Source organism: Pseudonaja textilis, chromosome 1 (assembly GCF_049901715.1).
Source record: "Pseudonaja textilis isolate UNSWEBS1 chromosome 1, rPseTex1.2, whole genome shotgun sequence".
Lineage (NCBI taxonomy): Eukaryota > Metazoa > Chordata > Lepidosauria > Squamata > Elapidae > Pseudonaja > Pseudonaja textilis.
In genome coordinates this window covers 255,323,609-255,340,515 of record NC_141990.1, presented here as the reverse complement: position 1 = coordinate 255,340,515, position 16,907 = coordinate 255,323,609, and the positions used below count along the sequence as shown (strand labels likewise).

The 16,907-nt window shown below is 38.4% G+C and overlaps 1 long non-coding RNA gene across 1 annotated transcript; it reads left to right on the top strand.

The window, feature by feature from the left end:
- The first annotated feature begins 4,345 nt into the window (after positions 1-4,345).
- Positions 4,346-16,543, top strand: LOC148128161 (uncharacterized). Its single transcript, XR_015740938.1, has 3 exons — positions 4,346-4,535; positions 15,151-15,243; positions 16,268-16,543. It is a non-coding gene; the product is annotated as an uncharacterized LOC148128161 (long non-coding RNA).
- The last annotated feature ends 364 nt before the right edge of the window (positions 16,544-16,907 follow it).

The window sequence follows — 16,907 nt, the reverse complement described above, 5'->3', positions numbered from 1 at the left end:
CAGAACTCGGGTACGCAGTGAGGCCAGGATGACCACTCGAGTGCCCCATAGTAGACAGCCCTGCAAACTGGATAACTCCTGCATGCGAGTCTTGAAAGGTGTGAATTTGTTTTCAACATTTCCACCCAGCCACCCCCTCCTCACCCAGTCGAGCACCTGGGCGAGCGTTTGATCTGCCTTGGTTTTAGCAGCAATGTCAAGGGCAGTGATGGGTAGGTCCAACTGGGTGATCTCGAAAATAGCGTGGATAGGAGCAGGGTCTTCAGCCGGAGCCGGCAAGGGGCAGCGACTGAGAGCGTCAGCGTGGGACAGTGTTTTACCCGGGCGGTGTATAAGTCTGTAGGAGTAGGCTGCTAGGAAGAGGGTCCACCTTGTCATCCTAGGGGAGAGGACTTGAGGGGTCTGTTTGTCCCCAGCTAGTAGGCCCAGGAGGGGCTTGTGGTCCGTGACCAGCTCGAAAAAATGGCCAAAGAGAAATTCGTGAAATTTTTTCACGGCTGCAACAGCTGCTAGGGCTTCCTTATCGATCTGGCTGTAGTTGCGCTCCGTTGCAGAGAGCGTCCTTGAGAAAAAGGCGATGGGGGCCTCGGCGCCATTGGGAAGCCTGTGACTTAGTACCGCCCCAATTCCAAAAGGGGATGCGTCTGCTGCCAGCACTAAAGGGAGGTTAGGGTCGAATTGAATAAGTACCGCCTCTGACGTGAGTAGTGATTTGACGGCGTGAAAAGCATGGTCTTCTTTGTGCCCCCAGTGCCACGGTGACTTTTTATCCAGTAATCTGTGTAGGGGTTCGGCTACTGAGGCTTTATGGGGCAAGAAGGATGCGTAAAAGTTCAATAGCCCCAAGAACGCCTGAAGTTCAGTTTTGGAGGTTGGAGTGGGTGCCTCGTGGACTGCCTTAACCTTGGACTCCAGGGGGTGAATGCCAGAGGCGTCAATTTTATAACCCAGAAAGTCCACCTGTCTAGTGGCAATGGCACATTTTTCTTTTTTTCAACTTGAGGCCATGCTGTCTGAACCTCTCTAACACTGCTCGAACTCTCTGGAAGAGTTGAGGTCTGTCCCTGGCCGAGACTAAGATGTCGTCGAAGTAGGGTACTACACCAGGGAGGCCCTGCAAAATCCGCTCCATGAGGGATTGAAAAATACCTGGGGCAACACTTACGCCAAATTGGAGACGCTTGCATCGGAAGGCACCCCTGTGAGTGACAATTGTCTGGAGTTCCGCTGTTTGGTTATCAACAGGGAACTGCTGATATGCTTGAGACATGTCTAATTTAGCAAAAATGCTGCCTGGTTTGAATGTGTGTAATAGATGCTGAATGACAGGCACAGGATAAGCGCTAACTTGTAGAAACTTATTGATTGTCGTCTTGTAGTCCGAGCAAATTCTCAGGCTACCGTCTTTTTTGAGGGTGTGACAATGGGCGTCTCCCATTTGGCGAAATCTGTTGGCTCAATGACCCCTTGTTTTAACAGTTTATCCAATTCCGCATCTAGTTTTGGCCGAATAGCGAATGGGACCCTCACGCGGTTTTAGCCTGATTGGGACCGCCTGGGGTCAACTGAGAATGAGATGGGGGTACCGTTATAACACCCCAGCTCTTCGCTGAACACATCTGCGTAATCAGCGAATAAGGAGTCAGTGTCTGAGGTTGAGACAGCATGGACTCCTGTTAGCCCTAGGCCGAGATGGGGAAACCAATCGAGCCCCAATAAGGTGGGGAGATTGCCGTTAACTACCACTAGAGGTAGGTGACCTTTAAAAGCTTTAAAACTGACAAGGAACTTGCCTCTTCCGATTACAGGAATGGTCTTCCCCTGGTAGTCCTTCAGGCTGAACTGGCATCTCTGGAGCCGGCTAGTGGACAGGCTAGGTTGGAGCCTCTTGAGGGTGTTCCACGAGATAATTGAGAGCGCTGACCCAGTGTCAACCTCCATACGGCACGGTTTACCTTCTAAGGAAACGGATAAAGAAATTTTACTAACAGTGTGGCAAGTGTGCTTGGCATGGTGGTGCGTGCGACAGTTCAATACTTGCCTCTGTGGTCCCGAGTGCGAGGGGGGGTGCTTTTGTGCTGAGCTTTGAGGGGCTTGGCAGACTCTCGCGATGTGTCCCCTTTTATGACAGTTATTGCAGGTCGCTCCTTTAAACTTGCAGGTGGCCCTCTGATGATATCCCCCGCAGGCTAGGCACAGGGTGATGTGCTTGGGTGGACCGATGTTTTCTTCACTGATGGTTTCCTCTGCTACCACCTCCTCGGAGTGGACTGGAAGCGATGTCAGCTTGGCACTTGGGCCATGGATTTCGGTGGCTGAGTGTGCTGCCAGCTCAGCTGCCAAGGCCTCCTCGACTGCTTGTGCGAGGTTGAGGTCTCTTTTTGCGAGAAGGCGCCTTTGCAGGTGGAGGTCCTTGACCCCGCAGACTAATTGATCGAGGAGCATGTCCTCCAGGTAGGTTCCAAACCCACAATGCAGTGCTGCTGTTCTGAGGGCGGCCATATACTGATTGATGGTCTCCTTGTCCGCTTGCTTCCTCATACGGAAGGTGGATCTCCTGGCAATCTGTGAGGGCCTGGGAGAATAGTGGTTAGTGAGGATTTCAAGTAACTCAGACCACGGAACGTTTTTCAACTCACGAGGGGCCACGAGGGCCGTGGCAGTATCGAAAACGGTGGCTCCACAGTAGATCAGGAAATAAGATTTTTTCCGATGTTCTCCAGCATCCGCCAGGCCAATTGCATCGATATAATGATTAAAGCGGTTCTTATATGATTCCCACTTCTCCTCATCTGGTTTGAACGCTGGGAAGACTGGATTGGAATTCATGGTGCTGGGACCGGTAGAACTTCCTGTGGAAAAAATCTCTCTGGGGCAGCAGACAATGTTTTAGTGCCTGTGGCAGGCAAGTGATTTCAGCTCCGGAGAGGCTTTTCGCAGTCCTCTCTTTCTCTCTGGGTTAACCACGTTTGGCTGTTAGCCGTTGGCGGCGTTTGGATTCGCGCCTGTGTGGGTGTCAGTGACTTGGCTACAGCGCTGTGCTGTGCCCTTAGGGTTGAAATTCAAATGGCAGCCGTTTGAATTTCGCGCCTAATACTGAGCGGCTGCGGCTCGCAGCGCTTCACTTTCCCTGTAGCTTGGCTAACAAGCGGCTACAGACGCTTCTAACTATCGATTCTGACCGCTCTCTCTGGCTGCGGATCAGCGTTCGCTACTTATCGCTTGCTGGCCGCTTTCTCTGTCAGCGGATCAGCGTTTGCTCTTTTTGTTTGCTCTTTTTGTTTGCTGACCGCTCTCTCTGGCATGCGGATCAGCGTTGCTCTTATCGCCGACCGATCGCTCTCTCTGGCTGCAGATCGGCGGCTAGTGACTCAGCGGTTGCATGGTGCTTCTGGTAGCCATCCCATCCTCGTCGCCAGTGTTAAGTTTGGGAAAAGAGAGGCTGAACCAGAGCATGAGTGCAACAATACTTTATTATACAATAAAGGGCTGATCGTGCTTGCCACGCCTGGAACTGGCTCGCAGCAATCAGCAACTGGTTGGACCCCGCAGCCTGCTTTTATAGCCAGCTGCTGGGGGAAACCAGCCAATGAGGAAAGGGGTAGAACGCCCACTCAAAGTGAATGGACCTGAGTGAGAACTCCTAGAGTTCTCAGGACATAACACTAACCATTCTGATTCAGTGCAAAGTAGTTTATGATGAACTTATATCTTTTGACCAGAGGAGGAGGAGAAGGAGGAAATTCTAATGATAATTGCAAGATGTCCAACTGTATGGGGCTGCTAGCAAGTGATTCAAATGCAGAATCATTTAGGCAAATAGGCTGAAAAACAGCTTCTATCCCACGGCAGTAACTATATTGAATTCTACTGTATAGTGCAATATTAATGCAATTTTGGGTTTTCAATTCAACTGTGTAGAATGTGAAGGATGTGTGTTTGTGTTTTTATTTTTATAGTTATGATGTACACTGAAGATGGCATTTAATTTCATTGTATGAGGTGCAATGACAATAAAGTAAAGTAAACACTAAACAAGCAAGATTGTTGATATAAACTCAAAAGCTAACTGATCTTCTCCATTCATTCCACCAATTTTTGCTCACCCTTGGTATTCTGTTTCTGTTTTGGTATCGAGCTATTACTTTACCAAACAGAAACAGAATCACCAAGGGTGGGCAAAAAAATAATAGGAGCAGGAGCAACTTCTGACTTTAAAAATCATGTCTGGGGCAATAATTTTGCTTTATTGCTTGTTGGGGTCCTATTTAATTTTAATTAAAAGAATCAGTAAAAAATCAGGGATGCTAAGAACATAGTAAACACCAAGGATTGTTTTCTGTGTGGATGTTAATACCTACAGGTGCCATGTCGGTGATTCATCTTGCAAGAGGAATCCAGAAAAACAATTCTACAATTTAAACTTTAGAAGAGGGATCAACAAGTGGACTCATGAAGGCACTTTGATTGTCTAAGGAAAAACTGTTGTTATGGCCCTTTGAGTCAATCAGGATTCCTGGTGACCACATTGACAGGTTAATATAGTTGTATCAGCAACTAGCCACCTAGTTTCTGTGTTTATTTGAGGACTAGAACTCAGGTTTTCCTACTTCTAGTCAACCACCTTCAACCACCACATCAAACTAACTAGCTGTTGCTAATTTAAAAGCCAGGTCAACAAAGTGATTGTTATGAAAAAAAAGTGATTATCATAATTCATTGAAGGTAAAGGACTGCCTTACTGAGGCCACCAGACTGTATTGCTATTTTACTAGCCAAGGACGTATTTCCAACAATTCATGAGACTTTTACTGCTCATGCACATTTTATTGCAACAACTTTGGTGGTTTGCATGAAAACATCCACAATCAAGTGTAATTTCCAGTTAAAGATTTGCATAAGCATATCAGAGAAGAGCTAGGAAAAACCTGAAAGATTACCAAACCCAAGATGTAATGTATTCTTTCTGGAAGCTTTTTATTATTCATTTTTCTGAATTTTGGACTAGTCTAATAACATAGGATCACATTCTCAGCTAGGTCATTGTCCACAAAGACAACTTGGAAGATTACAATTTTGCTGTCACAATGGATATATTTTAATTAAACCAACGGAGTATAAATTCAATCCTTTGGGGTGTTACTTATCTCAAATGCTATAATTTGTGCTGACATATTTTCTTGGCTCAAATCTCTATTATGTGTATCATTCACCAGGTTACCTTGACTTTTGATACACCTATCATGTTACAAAAATAAAGAATTCCAGTCTACACCTAGGAGAGATCTAGCCAAAAACTAAACAATAAAATTTCACAATATGACTAGGTGTGTTTTATTCAGTTTGTCTATAAAGACAGGAGTGCCAGTGTAGGAGTGTAACAAAGAACAACTCAGGAAAAAGTACATTAGTAATTAACGACTTCACATAAATCCTTATAGACTCATTTAGAAACTGAATATGATACTGTCACACTGAGCTTTGATTTGGAAGCAAACAATTCCAAAATACAGTAGTAACAGGTGAACAATTTGATCTAGTACTAGAAAGATTTCATTGTTCCTTTCATTGTTCCTGGTGCCTGTTGTGTTAAGACATGGAAAGGGTAAGCAGTATGCTACTCAACTTGATTGCTTTCTGCAATTTGCTGTTTGTAAACTTGGGGAAATTCTCTACCCCTAACCTCTCTTGGAAATGTCCAAAGAATAGCCATATCCACATTTGGCTGAAAAAGAGAGCTACATTTAATATATAAGAGAACCAGTTTTGTCTAATGGTTAAGGTGCTAGCCTAGATATCAGAAACCAGGAGTTCTAGTGCTGCCTTAGGAATGAAAGGTGACTTTGGGCCAGTTACTCTTTCTCAGCCCAACCCATCCCATGGGGTTGTTGTGGGGAAAAAGAAGAGGAGGAAGGAGTATTATGCATGTTTGTTGCATTGAGTTACTTACAACATAATAAAGGTGGGATAAAAATCTAACAACAACAATAATAATTAGGAATATTGCACCATGAAAGAACTGGCTCCCATAATATGCTATCAACATATTAAAGCCCTTTCCTAAAAACACAAGGCCAGATTGGGGCATGGGAGGAGAAATCTATAGATTATATCTCCTACCAATGATTTCAATCAATAAACCTATGAATGGGTTATGTTTTCACTGGATCCAGTGATGTTGCACCATAAGTTAAAGGCACTGAATTGGGACTAGAATGACAAGGGCATTTTCTGGAAAAAAAAACCTGAGGTTTTTTCAGGGCTCTCCTGGTCATTTAAGAAGATGATAGCATTCTGAAATGGCATACATCAGAAAGGGATCATTCTGATTCCTATTAGTATTTCAGAAACCCACTATTTAAAAACACTATTAATATTAGGATAGAGGCTAGATGGCAAGGGTGGGGAGAGAAATACTAAAAATTGTCACCAGTCAGTGATAATGATAGTTGTTATTACAGTCTTTTATTCCTTAAGGCTTTTTCATGTTATCTTCACAATGACATTGTGAGTTAGAGGCCTGAAAGACAATGACTGGCTGAAGGTCAGCCAATAATTCATGGTACAGACTTTTTTTCATATATATTTTCATTTTATTCAGAACAAAGTTAAAATACAAAATACAAAACTAAAATAAAAAAATCCAAGAAGACAAAAAGAGGGGAAAAACACAAAACGGTAAAAGCATTTAAAAAGTGTATCAAAAGGGCATACATTTTAACCAGCAAATAGAAGTCACAGAAAAAAAGTTTCTTGAAAATACAAATGTCACCTATGTATTTATTTATTTATTTGATTTGCCAATCACTTACAATAGGTATATTAGGTAAAGTATAAACATGAGTAAGAATATAGGAAATAGGTACGAATAAATGGGGACAATAGGACAGGGATGGTAGGCACGATGGCGCACTTATGTATACCCCTTATTTATGAATTATTCCTAATTCATGTATGAATAAATGAATTTAAAACACATTCAGGATGCAAAAATAATTCATTCCTTTAGGAAATGTAGAATATATATTTCCAATTATATGGAAAATAGGCCAGAATTTATAACCTGATTGTAATTGATTGAGGAGAAAACTGAAACACAAATGCATCCTTTATTTACTTCCTTTAGTTTACACTATTTCCCAGACCTATTGCTTGCACTTGCAATAATGCTTTTATTAAGTGACACCATTACTACAGAAATGTGTCTTACCTCTGTACTGTTTCTCCACTGCAGAAAATTTATAATAAAAGTGCCATTGCAATGAATGAAACTTCAGTACTAAATCCCTGTTATATATCTCCTGATGCATGGTTTTAATTATATTATTAATCATCAACAATGATTTTTTGGTTGCTTAGAGGCAGGTCTATAAAAGCAAATTCAAGATTTCTTTCTCTCCCTTCCCCACAGGACATAAAATCTCATTTTTCTTATCTTGGCATGAGTTTCACTTCAACAGAATTTGATTGAAAATTAACTATTTCTCATGGCTTCTGGGAAATATTTTTGGTATCTACAAATCTGCCTATTGACTGCTTTAGGCATATTTTAAAAGCTAAGTCAGCCCATGTAGGTTTATCTTTCAATAAGTGCCATAGAAATAAATTGTAATAATTTTTAGGCTAACAACCTGTGGCATTCCAAAAACAGCTTTTTTTGGTCAAGGGAATCATTTCTATGGCATCATTTCCTCTGAAGTGTTAACCAATCTAGCAATGTAAATGAATGTACATATTGGCCTAAAAAACCCAAAATTTGCCTGAATCTTATGCAAAAGGATTTATATATCTATAAACTGTATGCTCTGGGCTCCCCAGAAGCAATGTGATAGCTGCTCTATAAGGAGAACTTATTTGGCCTAAGAATTATCTGTTTCCTTGTTTACTTGTTAAACTACATGTTTCACCTTCACTCTTATGAGGCTTTAGATTTAAACTGAGAATTTCCAAAGAACAATGATCATTATCATCCTAGATTTTTGCTCACATCTAATCTCCTTCCTCCCATCAATATTCTAGAGTGTTATTTTTAAAATTTGAACATCTTATATAGCCAAGTTCTTTTACTCAGAAATAACCAATCCTTAAATATTATTCTTTATTTTTCTTTTTATGGCCCTATTATCCATTTTATTGGGATGGAGTTGGAGCAACTGAATGGAGCTGAGCATTTTACTGGCCAGATAGCCTTCCTGACATCCTGATGTGGAGTTTATAGGAGACATTTACTCTTTGTCCCCAATAGAGAAACATCTGTTGCTGCCTAAGATTGAATTTCAGCCTCCTGAATATGAGGCGAGCATCTTCACCTCTAGGTCACTGTAGCAGTCCTAAATATAGGTATTCATATATTTATTCACATATTTGTTTTCAGCCATATTTTCCACTAATTGAACATGGAATCTATTGCAAAAGTTGTATATTTATTCAATATACCTATAGTTTATCGTCTTTCTTTTAAGGGCATGTAGTAAATGGAGAAATAGGAGCATTATTTTGGTGTCATGAACAAGGCACAAGCCTAGAAACTGGTGGGCCATGAGTTCTAGTCCTGCCTTAGGCATGAAGCCAACTGGGTGACCTTGAACCTTGAACCAATCAAGTTGGAAGGGAAGCAATGGAAAGCCTCTTTTCTAAAACTGTGTCAGGAAAACTGCAGGGACTAGTCAATTGCCAGGAGTCAACACTGACTTGAAGGCACGTACACAGACCATAAATGATGCTTCTTTAAAAACATAAATAACACAACATAGGCAGATTTCTAATGAATATAATTCCAAATGGTATTACTGATCACTTAAGTCATAATTTATATTATTTCTCAATAGCTATACAATTAATTCATAATCCAGCAGCATTATTTTAAAAGGCCCTGTGTGATATGCCATGCTGGGTTACATAATACCTGGTGCATTTCAGAAGGATTGCAAAACTTAAGCTAGACAGAAAGGCGCTCTGATTAGCCATCTCAGCAATGATGAATATTTGGCATACAGAATAAATTAAAGGGGCATGAAAGGAGAGAAAAGGGCAGTGAAGAAACAGCAAAAAAAAAGAGAGAGAGATAGAACAAAACTTAAACGTAATTTTGGAATATAGAAATATCTTGTAGAAGCTGTTCATTAATAAAAAAATATATGCAGTTTCTTAAGCAACAGAAAAAAAATATCCTGTATAATTATTTCTGTAAAGTCCCCTGAAGGTACCCATACTTTTGACAAGCATCATACATGTCATGAAAAATTGGTGGCCCACAACTTGGCAATGGAACAGGAATGCCATGAGGTAACTAAAGTAAAGGTGCCTTCACAAAGTAAAACATGAAGCAAATAAAACATTGCCTTAAAAAAGAAACTGAATCCAGAACAAGTAAAGCTTGGTATAAATTAATCTTTGCCATTTTGATGGGGATAGGGAGAAAGGATCAGAATTAACATTTGGCAATTTGTATCGATGATGTAAAAGAGAAAGAAACCAAAACATTCAAAATGCATTTGTGGGAATGAAAACAGGTGGGGTGTTTACACTAATAATAAATAATGACAGATGAAAAATCTAATATACATGCATGAGGAATACAGCTATAATTATGCATGAATAGTTAGAAGCTAAGGAATAATTGTCCAAGTAATGACATTCTTGAGAAGATTGTGCTGCATAGAAAATTAATATCACTCAACGAGAAGCATGTGGCACAAGCCATCAATAAGAATTTAAATTTAAAAAAACCATACATCCAACAACTTTAAATTTTGCAGGTGTTCCAATTTAAACAATGAAACAAAAGGCTCCTATCTAAAATAATCAATATGGGCAATATGACATTAAGGATTGCAAGGTTAGACAATATAGTTTTGAGAAGAACTAGAATGTTAACATTCTAAGAAATTTGCAGATTGGGAACTGCTACATTTAAATTGCTGCAAGCCTGCGCTAAAGTGAAGGGAATCAATCTGTATAATAAATGCAATACCTCTGTAACCAGGAGGCCACTCTTCCTGATTTAATTGCCTCCTTAGGATTGCAAAAGCAATCAAAAAGCTGTCAAATCAAAACAGATGGCTGATAGGCTGTGTCTAATTCAGGAGACCAGAAATTATGCAAGGGTGCATACGTGATGAAGGAATGGCTTTTAGATTGCATTCCTGTGCACAGAAAATAAGCTCCATTGAATTCAGTCAGGCTTGTTGTAAAGTTAACAGGCCCACAACTGTGCTGTTAGAATTATAAGACTGGGCCGTGCATCTTTAGAATTAAATCAATACAAATTGGACAATCTGAAATGGAGACTTTTTGCAATGGAGAAAAATAAGATGACTGTTACATTGAAAAGCATCTCGGCTCATTATTGTTTTGTGCAAGATTGCAAAAAAAAACAAAAACCCTTTAATACACAGTAATACCTATAGTAAGGAAGATATACAGTCTGCATGTAAGCATGTTTTACCTGCATGAATAAGCTGGTGTCAATCACAAAAGTGTAATACTTTCCAGTGAAGATGTAAAGCACAGATAACATTGTAAAGTCAATTAATATAGTGTAAAGTCAATTAATATAAAGTTTGGGCAATATTATACTTCTGAAAAGAAAGGCATGCTTTTATTCTACTCATATAAAAAAATTTTTCTATGATGTGAATTTTGAAACTGCAATTTTGCTTAACACTACATTGTTCTTTTTGTACTTAAAAATGCCCAGTACTTTTGGGGAGAAAAATGACAGTGGTACCTTGGTATTCAACTATTTTGAAATTCATCAAATTTGATATCTATAACAATGTATTAACAATGTATTTTGACACAAATATTTTGTCTCGGTACTCATAGTTTGTTTAGTACTCAACACACAAGCTAAAACTAGTCAGTGTGGGCTGCCCTGTGACTCACTATATTATTCCTTATGGGAAAAATATTTTTTTGTTATTCATCGTTTTTGGTACCTATCACATCTCCCGGAACCAATTAACAATAAGTACCAAGGTTTCTATCAGAGTTCTACAAGAAAGTAAAATTGATGAACAGAAAGTAATTCAATATTTTGAAGAATGATTACAAAACTGTTATTTTTTCATATATTTCAGGAAGGATATTTATTTAAAAATTTAATTAATGCCTGGTTTGCAAATCTTTACCAACTTGTATGTGGTATTAAATTATTACATACAGTAAAATAATAAATCAGGCAAAACAGCATAACCCTAGTGGAACACTATTATGTTACTTCTTTGTACCATATGTTCCATTTCCAACATTGTTTTAATCATGTCAATGTGGGCCAAATATTTGCTGTGGATAGATAATGCAAACCCTAAATATATAATCCTGATATATCTATATATTAGTTTCACTAAAATTAGTGGAATAGAAAACAGTAACCATTTGATAAAGTATTAAAGCTTTGCACTTACTACAAACCAGGTGAATTTGGATATTTGTCAGAAACTCCAATTGGGAATGCAGAAATAGGTACGAGACAATGTGCTTTGCCATACAGAACATAATTTTGCCTCTACAGACAAAATGGCTAGCTCATCAAAGCAGTAGAGATTCTAAGAAAGTATTCATGGTTTGTATATTACCCAGTTATTTTAGTGTTCATGAGGCTTGCATCTGTAGGAGAAGGGATGACAGAATTTGAGGGCAGAGTGAAAAGGGGGTTCAGCCTAGAATTTCTACATAGCCACAAGAGAACTAAGTGCAACCCCCTTTGAATACCATTGACCTGTATCTAATTCTAAGCAGGTGCCAATCATTAGTTAAGAAGCTTCCTGTGCATAGGCTTTTAGTAATAAATCAATTTAATTGAACCTTCCTGTGTGGGCCTGCTCCTTCAAAGAAGTCAACAGCATCTTTGACAAGATGACAATTATAGCATTGCAAATCAATTAAACAATAACATTCATTATATCTTTGTATCTAAATGCCTTGATGAACTGATTATAATTTATAAGCTATGGTGAAAACCTGGATGATAAAACTTGGTTGCCAGATATGCAACATCAATATATGTTTTGAAGATTTCTCCCATCAACCAAGTTAAATCATCCCCTCTCTATATATTAGGGAATCACTTCAGGTTTAAATACTGATTTAGAATCAAGAAGATTTAGACTTGCTCCGCTTCAGTCATGAAAACATACTGGATGACTATCGGCCCCAACTACCTTGAGAGAGGTTGAGAGATTAGAAAAATGGAGATCAGACTTCCAAGCATGCTGCCTTGAATTCCTAGAAAACAGTTGAGATATAACTTGTATCCAGTTATCTGCTAACTGAATGCCATCCATCAATTGAAGAAATTTCTCATTTTCTATCTTTTGCTCTCTACATTATTCTAAAATCTGATTGGGCAAATTAGTAAAAAATCCACAAAGAAGATTGGACAGGGAAAATCTATAATGTAAATAAGAGTAGGCTTTTGTAGCATTGAATGAAGTATGTACAGTTGGCTTAGTGGAAACTAAGTCCATCTGGCATAAGTGACTCTAAATAATAAGGAAAAAGGAAGGAAAAGGAAAAGAAAACTGTGCCTCCCCTGCAAAAATTATGAATCTGTGATCACTGGTCATTATTGATGCTGCTGAGAGTTCCTGAAATTGTAGTTCAATAACTGGAGTGAGTTTAAAGGATGGTAAGAAGACTGGAAATAAAATTAAATCTATAAGAAATGGTTAAAGGAATAGTATATTTAACCAGCAGAATAGAAGACTGAGGAGAAATGTGATAATAGCCTTCAGCTATCTAAAGGATTGGCATACAAACAAGGGAATAGACTTGGAGGGCAAGACCATTACCAATGGATTGAAACTACAGTTTCAGATTCAGGTTAAATATTAAGAAAGATTACATAATAGAAAAATGAACAATATTGCCTCAGTGTGGTCGTGAGAATGGGAGGCATGGCTAAAACACACAGGGAGCAACAAAAAGATACACTTGATATGGTTATGCCAAAGCCAAAAAAGACAAAAATCTTAGGAAGGAACATAAGAATTTCAGAAATCTGTAAAAGGAGACAGAGTAATGTTACAACTACAACTATGATAAATTGAAGACAGAGAAGAACTAAGATTTTTTTTCCAGAATAGTTCCAAACTCCGAAGGAGGTTCCAACTTCAAATTGATATACTAAAGGCTGTCAATGGACAGATAGTACCTAGATCAGATATGGTGGAATATAGTGAAATTGTGTACACCAGGGACATCAAAACATTTATCTATCTATCTATCTATCTATCTATCTATCTATCTATCTATCTATCATCTATCTATCTATCTATCTATCTATCTATCTACCTATCTATCTATCTATATCTATATAATCTATGTATATCAATTAATCAATCATTATCTTCTATTCCCTATTTACAAGAATCTCTAATGCTAGATGAAATTAGGTGAGCATTCTGGTCATTACCAAGTTGACAGGCTACAATAATTGATGGCATATTTATTAACACATGACAAGCAACAGAAGAATCAGTAAATATTCTAACCTAGAAGAACAGATTGTGAAGACTACTACATAAAATTCTTAACCTTACATGCTAGCAAAATGATGCTTAGACTCATCTGATACAGATTAGAGCCCTACATGGAAAAAGAAATGCCAGATATTCAAGCTGGTTTTTAAAAAGGCTAAGAACAAGATATTGTGATGCATTCCAGATAACTGAGAACGGCAAAAAAATATCAAAACTAAGTTAGTATCTGGTTCATTGATTCTAGAAAGGCCTCCAATTATGAAGAGTTATTGGGAAAATGGGAATCAATTTTACATTCTGTGCTTTATATTTTGTATTTATATGTATTCTTTTAGTGTTACATGGTGAGGGTATTTTTTGCTTTATTTGTTTGTTTGTTTATTTTGCTGGAAAAAAAACTGGAAAAAGAAACATCGGTAACCTGAAATATTTTGATGATACTACCCCGATTGACAAAAATGGAAAATCATTTTCAGGCTGCAATAATGAAAGTCAAGGACCACAAATTAGATCAAGATTAAATACACCAACCATTAAATGACAATAGGTATAAGAACTAGTGTTAAAACTGTAAAGAAGGTAACTGAAGTGTTGGATAGTTTCTGCCTTTTGGGATTCACTGTCTTTAGAAAAGGAACCAGAGGTCAAGAAATAACCACAGATTAGCATTTGTAGAGTACGAATGAAGATCTTGGAAAATGAATTTAAATCTGCCTATATCTTATTTGCAAGTCTGATCATGAAGTTTTTATTTATATACCACCCAGAGTCACTCTGTGATGGAGATGGCTCGATTCTAAATGTGATAAATAAACAAATAAAATACCTACAAAGATATGAATTGGGGTGATTTTAATTTTTCCTTTGATATTCTAAAATGCAAAAATTGGACTTTGAAGAAACAGGCTAGAGTATCAACACTTTTGAACTTTAGCATTGGAAAAGTCTCTTCAGAATACAGTGGATAACTTTAAAAAAGTTGTTTAATCAAATGTTAAAAAATGCCCATCTACCTCACATAGATAAGCAAATAAACAGACAATTCACAGAAGAAATAAACAGAGAATGCTCACTTGAGGTGAAAATTACCAGGCTCTAACTATCATATTCTGGACACATGATGCAAAGACAATTGAGAAGTCCATAATGGTAGAAAAAAATGGAAGAAATAAGAAAAGGGGGAAAGCTAACAACAAGGTTGAGGGACTCGGTTATAATAGCAATTACTGCACCATTAAGAATCTTAAAAAGTCAGGTTGAGGTAGATTATCTTGGAGAAAGTGTACTGCTAATAGTCAACATTGGTTTTATTAATCAGTAAATCAAGAATTATCAACCAGCAATATACTGGTGTGGTCATTAAAGATCTTTAAACAGAAGCTGGATAATATTTGTTTAAAGGTTTTAGCAAATTTTTCCCTGAACAAAGGAATGGCTATAAAACATCTTAGATCCCTTCCAAATTGATGATTTTATGATCAGCTGGAGGGCCACAAAAACTGTTGCAGATTTTAACTGTCTGGTTAGGGATATTTGCAACATCTGAGTTAAGAAAAGAAAGGTCAGTTTATGTCAAGAAAGGGATGAAGAACAGATGATAAAATACCTTGAATGCATTTTTTTTCCCAAAGTAAAGCAATCACTAACATTTAGTATTCTTGTGCAGATACAAGATTTCCAGGTTTGTGCCAAGGATCCCTGAAGAAATTAGAAAAATATATATCTGCATTTGCTAGGCCACGTTGGATCCATATCAGAGGTGGTGTTCAGCAGGTTCTGACCAGTTCTAGAGAACTGCTAGTGGAAAATATGAGTAGTTCGGAGAACCGGTGGTAACCTTCCCCCAAGAGTGGGGAGGGAATGGAGATTTTTTCAGTATCCTTCCCCTGCCACGTGTCAGGACTCCAACAAATCCACCCCCATTCAAATCATAAGTCTCTAGCCGCATCTCAGAGAAAAGAAAATTGATTTATTAGAAGTGGACATGTTGGGGTTGGCTGGATGCAGCCGATACTAAAATATATCATTCATTTCCCCCTTGACCCTGGTCTTCCCCCCACCCCCTGGATGTGTATTTTCCAAAGGGAGACATCCATCCCCAAGAGTCATCAATCATGCTCCCCAATAATTTTCTTGTGTTTGGGATCTAGGCACTTAAGGAATACACTATTTCCCCCCACTCCCTTTTTCTGGCAGCTAAAAAGACCAAAGGAATATATTTTTAGTTGACACCACACCCACCAAGCTACACCCACCAAGCCATGCCATACCCACCAAGCCACACCCGCAGAACCGGTATACACCCCCCACACACACTGATTCATATAGCATTTTAATTCTTGTTAATGGCTCGGAATGGTGTTACAACTGGGCACTGCAGAATACTTAAATAGAAATTAGGCATCCAATAATGCTTGGAATCTTGTAATATATTTGGTTACTACCTAGTAGATTACCCAGGTCAACAATAGATGAGAGACGTTCCATAAGAGAACCTTTGCAAAAAGTCCCCTACCAGGACATGATTCTGATAAAAAAAAGTACAAATAATACAGATATAATGCTTATCTCTCCATCACAGAGCTAAACAACAGAAGATTTCTTGGAAGAAGGTTGTACTGTTGACAAAAGGTTAAACTTAGCTATACATTTCTTCCGACTTGCAAATTTACTGCTTCTATATATGTTGAGGGCATTAACCCTGGTATCTTTGAAGGGCAATTAGTTAACTTCATAAAAGTCAACAATAATTAGAACTAATAAGTCAATTTCTGTGTCTTTAGAATCAGATGCTTCCTGGCGGCAAAGCCAGCCATTGCTGAAAATGACTGCATCTTCGGGATATTGGGCTGATTTACAGAAGCAGGATACTGGGCATATTTCAGTGCTCTAATTCATCTGTTATTGTGTCTATGGAGATTCTTAATCATCCAGGTTATGGTTGTCCCAAATTCCAGCTGCTTCTTGAAAAAGCACCTTTGCTTTCAACCTGAGATCGGTCTCTCCTCACTGCAGACATTTGATAAAGTAGAATTGTTTAAGAGGGAAAAAAAAGGAAACTCAGAGATGTAGAGTTTATAATGTATTCTTAACCTTGACTTCTTTTGTGTTGGGGAGAATATTGTGCAATTCAAGCACAAGGGCTTCAGATTATGTTTTTTTTTTCTGGTAGAGTGAGTGCAATTATTTAAGCATTGGGCAAATAATCCTTTGAGGACCAGAACTGACTCAGAGAATCCAACTACATTTAAAAACATCTTTGTGCAAGCAAGCTAATGTAAATAATCAGTTGTATAAATCAAGAGAATATTCATGCAACGTGTACAATATTCACAGAAAAAACTCAAGCATGTAAACAAAATTATTCCTTACTTGACCTAGGATCCTGCCACACCCAGACTGCACAATAAAACCTTTTCATGT